Source organism: Esox lucius, chromosome 18 (assembly GCF_011004845.1).
Source record: "Esox lucius isolate fEsoLuc1 chromosome 18, fEsoLuc1.pri, whole genome shotgun sequence".
Lineage (NCBI taxonomy): Eukaryota > Metazoa > Chordata > Actinopteri > Esociformes > Esocidae > Esox > Esox lucius.
In genome coordinates this window covers 13,841,475-13,854,717 of record NC_047586.1, presented here as the reverse complement: position 1 = coordinate 13,854,717, position 13,243 = coordinate 13,841,475, and the positions used below count along the sequence as shown (strand labels likewise).

Below are 13,243 nucleotides of genomic sequence, written 5' to 3'. Positions count from 1 at the left end.
GTTGTAGATTGATTTGATAGTATCAAAATGTGCCATATATGCATTCTACCCCAATTTCTTGCGTAATACATTTAATTATAAAAGATCCCAAACAATAAACATAGATAGAAATGCCATGATTAATCCATCTTCGCCCTTGCCTGTTGCACCGCTGGATTTCTCTATACCCTTTTGAGCAGCATGTCAAACTTTTTTTTGTTTAACTTGAATGGAAATTCGCAGCATACCAATTTCTGTTAGAAGATGGTGGGAATGAAGCATAGCACTAGAGTAATTCTTGGCATAGGCTAGATCTCTCAAGGCTGTCTGCCTGGGTTTTTGCTCAGTTTAGTGGATATTATAGTAGAGGGTGCTTTTGCTTTCAGACTTTTCTTTAAACTTGAAAGGAGCACTTTTCTTACTTTGATCTGGGAAAGACTTCCATGTTGAATAGTAAGCCAGCAGGAATCCTAACAGCTATGAGTCATTTCTCAGATGTAAAACAAAAATGGGGAAATGGTCTTTGAAAGCAAAGAGGGAATTACTTTTCCCCTACTCTTTCCACAAAGGGTTTTGAGTTCATATTAGGCTGGCATTAAATCATTGAGGGACGAAACCAAATATTGTTGCATCTACAAACTAAAAACACAGACTGGAATAGTAGTAGGTGCTACTGGCTAGCCGGTTGCTAGCTGCCCTTTCCTACTGATAGGAAGCTGCTTCCTTCTGTCTGACTCTCTTGTTGTGTACTGCTCTTCCTGGTTCTTCCTTCATTGTCCCAGAGTTCAATGGATTATGTTGTTAATCACAAGCTTTCTTTAGTGATGTAGATTGCCACTTTATCTACTGAAACATAAAACTTCCCCGCCTACCAATTTGCTCCCACCAGTTCTCTGGTAAATTCTGTCTTGATAACAGTGCATTGAGCTCACACAAGAATAACACTGACATCAGCTAAGGAGATTGTTATGACACAGGCTAGTTGTCGAGAACAGCATGGTGCCGTCAAGCATGGCTCGGTCTTACTTGCCCTCAAAGTGTGGCATCGAAGGCATTAAGCTTGTCTTTTCTTCTTGTGTCGCTGGGCCGGCATGTGGCATGACTATCTCTTTGTAGTCCCTGATCATTTGAAAGCCTCCGCCATGTCCCGATGAACGACAGACCCAACATATTATGATTTTATGTTAGTACTGTGTTGACTCTTTGTCTGTTTTGATTGCTCGGACATTGAAGTTCTTGTAACAACTGCATTGTGCCCTGCTCCTTGAAAGCGGTAGCTCTGGTCCTTTGTGGCTCATTGCAGATGTTGTCTGTTACAGCTTTTAAAAGATTCCTGTTAAGATATGTACGTATGGTAAATTTAGAGATGACTTTATTGGTGCACTGTTGATCTATTGGTGTTCCTTAAAGTTTGTTCTGGAACCAACCATATTCCTCTGCGTGTATAAAATAATGTTGTGTTTGCCTGTCTGTAACACTCTCGTCCACCCTTATGCAAATGACCATGTCCTATATGCAACTGGCACCTTACTGAATATGGTTTTGTCCGCCGTAATGCTTTAATAACATCCAACATGTATGCCTTCCCCTGAAAAAATGAATGGGTCAGAGTTAGAGTATGTTGACACACCTTGAAATATGGTAGGACTTCTCCATCAATACCCATATCACCCAACTTCAGTATAAAAGTTAATTCCAGACTTGGAATTTCTTGTTCCATTACAAGGCATCCTTAAGAAATTTACATTTTGCTAGTTGCCCACTAATGGCGACTTAGTCTATAAACTCGAAAATCATTGTTTATGTATTAGTAAGTCAAGCATCCAGTTGTAGCATGGCTTGGTCCAGTCCCAGATGTCACAGTCTCACAAGCTCTGGCATTGAAAGTTGCATTAAAGTTTATAGGGCATTCCATGTAAGACAATGCCTATGATTCAAGTGGTTATGATGCTCACTGAAACAGTTTCTGGTTAAATGTTGCAGCAATAAAAAAAAATCCTTTATGTTAGTTATCATTAGTTTTTTGGACATTGAGGGTGAACCTGTTTACTTAGCATCAGTCCAACAAGTTGCTATAACCTCCTGAGAAAACTGTCTTGTGGTCAGCACGGTTGATTGAGTTGCACGTCATACCTGTTACCTGAGGTTTGGTGTGATTTTCCTGAAGGCATTGTCTCTTTTTTAGGAGAGAGTCAGACAGTTTCTCAGGTCATATGCTTGTATGCATTTCTTGCCATGGCAATGGTTAGAAATGTGGCTTTGGGGGGGGGTGACTGTTGTTAAACATAACAAATCAGAGGATCTATATCAGGACCTGGAAGCACGGGAAATGAAAAAAGGAGGAAAAAAAAATTGGCCCACTGGTGGTCTGAGGAAGCTCCGTTCACTCAAAAGAAATGACAGGCTGCTCTAAAACACTGAGCATTGCCAGAATTCCTCACCTATTGGCTCGTCATCGCAAAAGTTGAAAACATTGGCCAGTGTTTATGTAGCAAAATCAACGAGGCAGCTATATCATGTCCAAGTAGTTCATCTCATTGTAAAGAACACATATCGTTTCCTAAGTACGCACAGACAGACCCATTTTCCTGATAATCTGTTATTGCTAAAATGTATCTTCTCAGAAATACTAATTTGTAGCAGGAGATTCATGGTTTTGAAGTAGCCCCAGTGAATCAGAGTGACCCTCATTTGGAAATGAGCGCTGACTGTGCCTCCACCCAAGCCTCATTGGAGTAATTGGCATAGCAACCATGCTGGGACTCTGCCGTTTGGTGGCCAAGCCGGGAGAGATGGAAATCATTTTGTGAGCAGGATAGATGGGAATTAATTTGGTCCTGTGTTTTGGACCTAATCTAAATTGGTATGGAAGGTTTTTTTGCCCTGAAAAGCTTTTACACATTTTTGTACTGCAGCAGATCCAGATAGGAATATAGTGTTGCCATAAGACACATTGTACCAGAGTTGTAATGCAATTCACCAAATATTGTCATCTTTAAAAAAGATCAAAACCTTAATTGTTCAACAGATTATTGCAGGTGTCAGTCGATTGTTTTTGTATGATATCACAGGCCAGATTTCTTTCCTTGCCAAATGCTAATAATGCCCTCCCTAACACAGACCACATCGTCTATGAGGAAAATGTTAACATGCATTTCACAACACTAGCTACAACAAGCTTGGAATGTAGCTAAAAAGTTGTTGGACAGCTAATAGTATTATGGAATTCAGAGCCGACTGTTTGATTGATTTAACATTTAGGCTTTTGGACAATACTGTGTGAATGAAATTGCTTAGAAAATAAATCATTGAAAATCTTGAATATGTATTAAAAGACTCAAACAATTGTTCATGCCCCCAAACCCCCCCCCCCCCCCCCCCCCAAAAAAAAGCAAATTGAATCTGTCCAAATTTTTCACTGACTGTCTACTGATCTCTTTCATCTTCATCTGGCTATTTTAGCACACCTTAGGCTAATTGATGACTGCGGGCCATATGTTAGTCTGTGGCACCAAGACCTCTCTTTCCCAGTCATATGGCAGTTGGAATCTTGGTGAAGGGAGGTTTGGGAAGGTAGAGCCCCCTTTTATCCTACTATGGGAAGCTGCTTGTCAGTGAACCTGGCTGTTTTGAAAGAGACTTCACATCCCTGTTGCTGCCACTGTCTAATCTTCACAGTGCCTCCCATGACCTTATTAATGGGGAGTGAACGACAAGGCTGCTGTTACCCCTCTTGTGGGTCAAGGTGGTTCAGGCAGGGAGCAACCATTAGCTTGAGAGTGTCCTGAGGAGAGGGTCTTTTGAAACCCCCAGGCAACATGTCATTTTCTCTTTTCCCCCAATTAAAGTGATTTACCTCACTGGTTGTTTTCTAGGTCTATGTTTAAAAATTTTTTTTTTTTGTTCTGTTAGGGCTGTTTCAGGTCTATTTAAGACATTTCTGGAGTAGCCTAATTGTCATCACAGGTTGTTTTTTGAAAAAGACAACGATTCATGCGTATTTACAGGTTGTTCATCTTTATGTCTGCTGCATCAAGCCAGTGTGGCTCAGCTTAGGGTTGTGTTTGCTTGGGGAGCTGTAAAACATGCTGTGCCATGAAGTTCGAAAGGAAGATGTACAGTATATCACCACTGAAAGCCAGCTACTCTCGAGCCATAATGAGGTTGCCAGAGTGAAAGTTCCATGGAGTTTTGAGAGCCTTACATTCCTTACTGAGAAATGTTATGTTTGATTTTGTATTTTTGTCTCTTACAGCTTACCCATTGAGAAGATATTTCCGATCTGAACGTATGAACATCACCACCATATTGGACAATATCACTCCCCTGGTAATGCATTTTACAATAATTTACTATAAATGACTGATAAACAGATATAAGACAAATGTATCTCAACTAAGTATATAACCAGTCCTTATGTTCTTCACATTTCAGCTACTTTTAAATGCCAATACCTTTTCTCTGACCATATACTTTTTTAGTTACCAGTGCTTTATCTTCAAAGATGTGTTGGTATACTTTTATATCTTTCACTTTGAATACACTCTACTTTCCATCTTACCCAGTCCACCTTTGCCATCGCTCGGTCTGGCGTGCCTGGACAGGCTTTCAGTAAAAGTCAAACACACTTTTCTATATTTTTTGCTCTTGCTGTGTCAGTGAAAAGCAAAATGGAAACCAGTTACCTACAACTCACGCCATGCTGTTCTGCTAACACACACAGACACCACGGTGTCTCACAGTATAACCTGTGCAATCCTCCAGAGCCACGTCAAATACCAGTAAGCAGGTGTATTGTTTTTGTAGTATGCATGCGTGCCAGTATTGTGTTTATCCGGTGGGTCCATACTCGGACTTGGCATGTATGAAAGGTGAATACGGAGAAATAAGAGCAGCTGTCTCCTGTGATTGTTGGTCATGCTTTGTGATGTCAGAGTCTGGTGTTAATTCGGGTGCACCAGCTGCAATGATTGTTGCTCTTAACACAAGGCCCAACGTACGTACCCAAGACAAGCTGTGGGGCGTGTAAAGGTTTGGAGGTGGGTGTATGTATGTGGGGGTTGCAGTGCTGCTCACTGAGTCAAAATATGGCTGCCGCCTGCGAGGAACCGAGCAGCTTGTTGACCGTCTCGTCTGACTGGTTAAGAAGGTACTGATTATAAAGTGCAACCATTCTGGCAAGCCAGCAGTCTCAGCAAAGAGTGCTTGATCATTTAGCATTGTAAACTGCTCCATAACCTAAGGCCTCAACTAATATACTGGTAGTATTAGCTTAATGAAGGGGTTGAAATGTTATCTGCGATCATTGTCCCTCAAGCACCTTTCATGCAAGAGCTGAGGAATACTTTGTACATCTAATTTAGAGTGGCAGAATTCATCAGATTCACATCGAAATTGCTAGCGATACCATGTAACATCCATTCATACTGTATTGTAGGCTATTCCTATTTTTGTCTGTCCACTTTTCATCATTTTCCTCTTCTGGCTGCTCAAAGGCAGTCAACAAATTGTTTCAAACAAGAACAATACTGCTTTCCACTTTGCTTTTTCAGATGAGGCACCACAACCTTCACCAACTGAAGATTTGGGGGTATTGTGGTACCTTAAAGGTGCACTACAATCCCATGATCACTGCAATGAAATTGGCGAGTTGATTTAAAAAGTGATCTCACCTTGTCTAAACGTGACCTCATCCTGCTTCAGACATATCATGACCAATCATGATGAGGTTCAGGTGTTAAAGAGGTCATTTTGGGAAGATGATGTCTGTGTTTTAATAGGTTTGAATCAGATGTCATGCTGTCATCTAAACCAATGACTTGTTTGCAAGCTGGGACGTTTTAGCTGGAAAGACATTTCAAAAGTATGGTTATTTCATAGGAGTGCGTCTTTAATTCATTTTTTTAAGTTTGCATATTCTCTAAATGTAAAAAAACATTATGTAAATAAACAGTGCCTATATATTGTTAATGTTTTTTCACATTTAGTCATATCAGTGCCTTTGGTTCATGCCTTAAAATATTTTTCCCCAGTTATCTACACAATTTCATACTCTCATTTTAATTTTATTATTATGACATCTAAACAATGTTAAACCTTATTTATGTCACTAATAATTTGAGCTATTTTTCTTTGCCAAGATAATGCATCAACCTGATGGTATATCAGAAAGCTGATTAAAAAGTATGATCATTGCATAATGGAACCTGGTGCCTTGTAAATAAAAGGCCAAATTAAAATGTGGCGTTTTTGTCGTTACAACACAATTCCACAGAATGTGTTACTCACCTGATTTAGTTACTCACCTACAAATTAATTATTAGTTTATTTGTACATAAGAATTAATTCAGTAATTTCATTCGATTTTATGTTTACACTGCTGTACTTTGTATGATTAGGCTACTTGCATTCGGGTGTACTTCTCTATGTTTATTGTTAAAAATTGCAATTATGACTAGAACTAATAGTGGAATTATTCAGAACATTACATTTTTCTTAGGTTGATTTAGCTATGACATTCCTACATTTTGGTGAATGCCTTGTGCACTGGCATGCTACAGTGAGTGGACGTTTCACTCTTTTTGCTGATAACTTTGAGATGTTCAGTGGGAGAACAAATCTTTTCACAAATGTATTCATTTGAGTTAGTAATTCCTGGACCTACTACCAGTAATAAATGGAAAACACGGTCATGATTCTACACACAAGATGTTTTTTCTGAATCGGAGTCTATTTTATTGACAGTTATTTGACTTCTAACGTGTGCTTTGAATGAAGTACATTCATAACTACTAGGCATGCAAATAGAATATTTCTAAATACATTTCACATGATGTCTAGTTGCTGTTTTTACAGGGATAGATTGTGAAGTGTTTTACTTGACCACTGCTTGGGCAATGGGCACAATTTATGAACTGCAGAGTATATTTAAAAGGTACAAATTTTTCATGAAGTGCCCAAGACTAATAAGGCCATTTACAGGTTTCCCATACCTAATGATCCGTGTGTCTCACATTCGTTTCTATGTGAGATATCTGTCATTATGTTGGAAGACAAGCAACTTGATCTGCTGTATATTTTAAAAAGTTGCTTGCTATTATATAAATAAACCGAGTGCATTTTGTGTCATAATCATATGAGAGGAAGCCTGTTTTTTTATAGGAAAATCTCTGATTTAAACTTTGTGAATTACATCTCCTCTTTGGTGATATTATCGGTTGTCAAATTTTGCTATGATCTTGGGCCTGCTTGGTTTGTTCTTTTGTTCTGGCCCTTTTGCCGTTTCCTTTTGAAAATTATCACTGTGTAGTGCAATAGCTGCTTGTTTCACTTACCAACAGGATGCTAATGTCTTGGTTACTCCCTTTTTGGAAGAAGTGGTGAATGACAGGGAGATAGTGGCTCACAAATGTAGCCACACACGCAACATTCAAAACAGACTTAAGTAGAGAGTTTGATATCAGGACATGCCTCAATTTAAAAACTTTATTATTTTTTATTTATTGCACGTGTGGAGCAATTTTGCCAGTAGTGTTTCTGCATGATGCGTAAATACTGTAAATTGTGTGACCTTAATGAAGGGCCTTGGATGTTTCAAATGAAGCAATATTTTCTTAGGTAAACTGATACCAGGTTTAGAGGGGGAACACTGTTCTGTCAGAGCTTCTCCTCTGCTTTGGACACATTCATGCCCACAAAGCAAAGAACCTCTCTATATGTCTCATGATTGGTTCAACCGTATTTCAAGATTATTTCACCTAATTCTTAGTCCCTTCTCATTTTTGGCCCCAATCCGAACAGCAAACACTTTGAATTGTGTTCAACAGATCAGCACAAATCCTGCATTACTGGCAGGATTTTGACAAACCCTCTGTGATTGCGTTTCGCAATAGAGATCTAACATTTACAGAATGACACTCATTGGTCTAATGGTGCTGTTATTACAGGCAATTGAAACTGCTTTTGCTATTGCTAACTTTGCAAGGTTACGCCCCCTTATGACATTTAATTTTAATGAATGAAGTGACATAGAGCACACTTCTCACAACCAACACATTTGCTAATAATATCCACCATGATGGATTTCTGAAAGGACCTAAAATGCTGATTCTCTGTCCATTTATGGACATTGAAGTGACACATATATTCAGAGGTAGGTATTATTATCCCACAAAATATCTCCGACACAACAGGTCCGGTTTTGAGGAAATTTGGGTGAATGATACATCATGTAATAGAGATCCGGAACTTGCAAAATTACATTGATTGGCTGAAGGGAGGCACTGCATAATTTGATGGGCAAAGACATGTTTACTTTTCCCTTGTTCAATTTGGCTATTATTTTGGCTCATCTTTGGTCTTTTGTAGAGCCAGTTCCGCTGGTGGTCCCAAGTAAACATCTCTCAAAGGGGTTCCCCTTTCCTCCTCTCTCTCAGAGATCCTGTGCCTCTAGTTTAAAAGGGGTAATTGATCATGAGATGCCAGGTCCTGGTGTTGAGTGCCAGGCAAGACTAGCTCAGTGTCTCTGACCCCTCCAGTACAGAGGGACCCTTTCCTCATCTCTCCCCTCAGAAAGCTGGGAAGAGTAAATATTTATCAGGCCGCACAACAATGGCTTGCCCAGGGAAAGAATCAGGCAGTCACCAGAACTCATGGTTAAAGGGACATTTGGCAGAGGAGGGAATTAGGGACCTTTTCTCTTCAGCAGAACCCACAGCAGCCAATAAGGGCTTTTTATCTAGATGTATATTTAATATATTATTTAACACTGTTAGAGCCATCAGAGATCCATTCTGTCAACACTCTCCTGCCTTTAGTAAATGAATTAAACTCATTTATAGGATATATATTTCTTGCTTCTGTTCTTTTACTGGTCTCTTTGACCATCCCAACACTGTGTGTGTGTGTCTGTTAGGCCAAGTTCCCAGCCTTCTTTCAGACTCGCGACATTTTCTTTCTCACACTGTAGGTTTGCTTCTCTCTTACAGTGTTTTTAAACCATTGTACTGAATGTCTCAATTAATAAATTGCTGTAGAGCTAATCCTTTCGGTTACCATTTCTGTTAAGCTAACATGTATTTTTAATTTTTTTTGAAATTGCAGTGAATTTATTGTTTTCTGCTAAGGTGCACGGAAATAGTATCCAGCTACTAGAAGAGGGTCCAGGTTCAATCTTTGACATACTGTGCCTTTGGAAAGTATTAATTTACTCCACGACCCATCTTCAATGCTCTTACTGAGGGAAGGAGGTTGTTGGCCAAGATATTGCGATATATGGCCCCATCCATCCTCCCTTCAATACGGTGCAGTTGTCCTGTCCCCTTTGCGAAAAGCATCCCCAAGGAAAGATGTTTCCACCTCCATGCTTCACGGTTGGGATGGTGTTCTTGGGGTTGTACTCATCCTCCTCCTTCCTCCAAACACGGCGAGTGGAGTTTAGACCAAAAAGCTCTATTTTTATCTCATCAGACCACATGACCTTCTCCCATTCCTCATTGGCAAACTTCAGACAGGCCCTGGACATGCGCTGGCTGAGCAGGGGGACCTTGGGTGCGCTGCAGGATTTAATCCATGATGGCGTAGTGTGTTACTAATGGTTTCTTAGAGGCTGTGCTCCCAGCTCTCTTCAGGTCATTGACCAGGTCCTGCCGTGTAGTTTCTGGGCTGATCCCTCACCTTCCTCATGATCATTGATGCCCCATGAGGTGAGATCTTGCATGGAGCCCCAGACTGAGGGAGATTGACCGTCATCTTGAACTCTCACCAAGCTGCTTGCCTATTGTCCTTTAGCCCATCCCAGCCTTGTGCAGATCTACAATTGTATCCCTGATGTCCTTACACAGCTCTCTGATCTTGGCCATTGTGGAGAGGTTGGAGTCTGTTTGATTGAGTGTCTGGTCAGGTGTCTTTATAGCAGGTAACAAGTTCAAACAGGTGCAGTTAATAAAGGTATTGAGTAGAGAACTGGAGGCTTCTTAAAGAAAAACGAACAGGGTCTGTGAGAGTCAGAATTCTTACTGTTGGTGGATGATCAAATACTTATGTCATGCAATAAAATGCAAATTAATTATTTAAAAATCATACAATGGGATTTTCTGGATTTTTGATTCAGCTTGGTGAGAAGCCTGAATACAGGCCTAATTGTGAAAACAAGGTACTGCTCATCACCTGGCTAATACCATCCCTATGGTGAAGCATGATGGTGGGTGCAATATCCTTTGGCATTGCTTCTAAGCGGCATGGAGTGGGAGACTTGTCAGGATTGAGGAAAATACAAAATACAGAGAGGTCCTTGAAGATTACCTGATCCAGAGTGCACAGGACCTCAGGCTGTGGCAAAGATTAATCTTTCAGCTTAACATTGACACACCATACAGCCAAGAAAACACTAGAGTGGTTTTGGGACAAGTCCGTGAATGTCCTTGAGTAGCCTAGCCACAGCCCTGACTTGAACTCCCTCGAACATCTGTGGGGAGTAGAGATTGAGAAGGGAATAGGACTCCCGTGGAGCTTTGCAGGATTCCGTCAACAATGCGCAATTCCAGAGATGTAACAGGGTTTTAATTGGTTTACTGGTATTAGTACTTGGCAGCATTATAACTGAATAGCACACCTTATATACATACTATGGATGTGACAAAAATGACAATTACTTTCTGGTAAAACATTTTTTTTAAATTGCACGTAGCTTGTTGTTAACGATAAAGCAGTACTAAATTAAATGGTAAAGACTTTGGTAAAGGTGTGGCAATTATAAGCAGATATCTTGCTAATGAATTGAAGATGGAATTAAGAATTAATTTCAGAACTACAAGTTTGAGAGAGAAAAAGATACTACAGCGCCTAACAGGTAGGCATGCTAATTTAGTTAATTATCTGAATGGAGCTGGAGTTTTGAAAATGCATTGTTAAAAGTTTTTTGTAATATGCCTTGGCATTTGCTAGCTAGTTTAATAATTTCTCGATTTGATGCAGTAGAAACAATTACTGTGTCATCAGAAGAGGTGATAACACAAAGTACGTTAATCAGGACTGGTTGCTGTCTCTCTCCATTACCTCTGATCATTAACACTGTGAACTCGCCCATCCTTCGCTGCAGCAAAACTAGGCTATAGTTGCTAATACAGTTTTGCTTTATTCCTACAGCATTGTTGCATTGGCTTGGTATTTGTGATGTTTTTGGATGATTGAGTGCTATTAGTTATAGTTTTTTTTAAATATCAGATTTTTGTTATGTGACCTCTCTTTTTGCTGTCCCAACTTAAAATGCTTACATTTTATTTTCAAGCAATTAAAGCAAACCCCAGCAACTTCACTTCAGGTAAAACTCCAGTTAAAATTTGAAAGAAATGAAGCCCGCGGGATCGTTGTGTTGGCTTTTTAATTGTGTTTAGATAGGTCAAGTTTGAGCGCTTTTGGTCATGCTCCTCTAACAGCTGTTCTGAATGGGTGCTAAAGGGGTGAAGCTCCTCTGCTGTGCCAGGCAGTTAGCTTGGGGTTTATGAGCCATTCTCCTACAGTTGTTCCTTAACAACTGTAGGAGGTGTTTCTGTGTATATATGTGTGAATGTGTGTGTGTGTATGAGAGAGTGCAAGAGAGAGAGAGTGTACATACATGTAACACAAGCCTGGGGAGGGAGGCACAACATATGCGTCTATGAACAGAAAAAGTACTCCCCTCGTTATTATGCCTTTTGCGGGAGGCCTGTTGACCGTAAGCATGATGTAATTCCATAAGCCTGTCACTAATAATTTCCCACTTCTTTTAATGGGCATGAGATTCATCCAGGTCTTATAGCGGGGTCCCATAATTTTCTCTGGGTGGGGAGTTTTTCCTGCTCTATTTTACTGCCATATTTCACTGTTTATAAATATTTATGCACATAACAGCCATCTAATAAAATCAGGTCTGGGCAGTAACTGAATGGTCATCTAGTTTACATTTTTAAGGTATTATAAACTGCTGGTAGAGATGCCAAGAGCTGTATCCACCCTTTTAGTAATAACAATAACAGCTTGTTTTCTCACGTAAAGTAAAATTCTAAACAGACCTCACCCCTATAATTTTGCATGGCCTCTTATATACACAAGCATACCCTCATATGCCTTCTGCTTACCCTGATGCTGGGAAGTAGATGGATGAATGGGCGGTGGCGTTCACAAAAGGAGCTGTGAGGAGACACCTGTAGCTCTCAGGCCTCCGTCTACGTGTCCTGGTACTGTATCAATTTCCTTCTGATGTACGTTGTGTTGTTGGTTTTGGGTCCCGAGGAACAAAGGTTTCAGACGTTGTGTTAAGTGGATGGGCTGTCAGAAAACGTTCCAAATGTTGTGTTAAGTGGATGGGCTGTCAGAAAACGTTCCTCAACCATTCTTCCGAGTGATCTTTTTTTTTATTATGTTTTTTTTTTTTTTTACAGATATGGTACTTTGAGATTAGACCCCCCCCCCCCCCGAATACCAACTTCTTTTATCACATTGAATCTCTCTCAGCCCCCGCATATGTTTAAATACAGACCCCATCATCCTCCCCCCGGTAAAAGGGCCAGACAGGGCTGTGACAGACAGGAGTACATGCATGTGAGTATTTACAGTCTCCATTTATCATGTGCCCGCTGGTATCAGTGAGAGCTGTGTTCCCATGTCTCTCTCTCTGCAGGTACACCTGATACAAACATAGTCAACAACACACACATTGGGATTTGCATGGATGAATGCCCCCCCCCCCCCTCCCCACAGAAACCCCCTGAGAGAGAACTTACGTCCAATCAGGTCCAGGAGAATGTTTGAGAATCATCATCTGTAGACTGACGAGCTAACTTTAAATCAGTCTTTCTGTTGTTGTATTCTTAAGATTGTTAGGCTAAATGTTTAAATGGTTTTGTTCCATAAAACTTGCAAAAAGTAGCCATTAGCTGCATGTAGCTCGGATATTCACTGAAGTCATAAAGATGGAAGCGTTGTGCCTTCCAGGCTGGAGTGGTTCTTATTATATTATTCACCTGTGTAGAATTACTTATTTTGGAAACAATGGTAAATAACCTCTTGGGCAGATCGTAAAGTGCAGAGAACTTTCTTGGACTGCCCATAAAAAAATGTACAGTAATTAGACCAACCTTAGACTTGATTTTGGTATTGCTTTCCAATTTTTCCCAAACCCTCTTAACAACATCTAGCTAGTTTGATGCCAAAAGGAGAATAAAAGAAGACAACATTGGAAAAGTTAAGTGCTAGCTGAATGCCGTTACTCATCCCTGGGAAAGGT

General features: G+C 40.2%; 1 protein-coding gene across 1 annotated transcript in view; it reads left to right on the top strand.

Annotated features, from left to right (window-relative positions):
* Window positions 1-13,243, top strand: part of disp1 (dispatched homolog 1 (Drosophila)) — a 61,376-nt gene that overhangs the window by 21,045 nt on the left and 27,088 nt on the right. The window contains exon 2 of the mRNA XM_010882312.4: window positions 4,235-4,308. The gene's annotated coding sequence lies outside the window, so the exon portion shown is untranslated. The remainder of the gene's footprint in view (window positions 1-4,234; window positions 4,309-13,243) is intronic.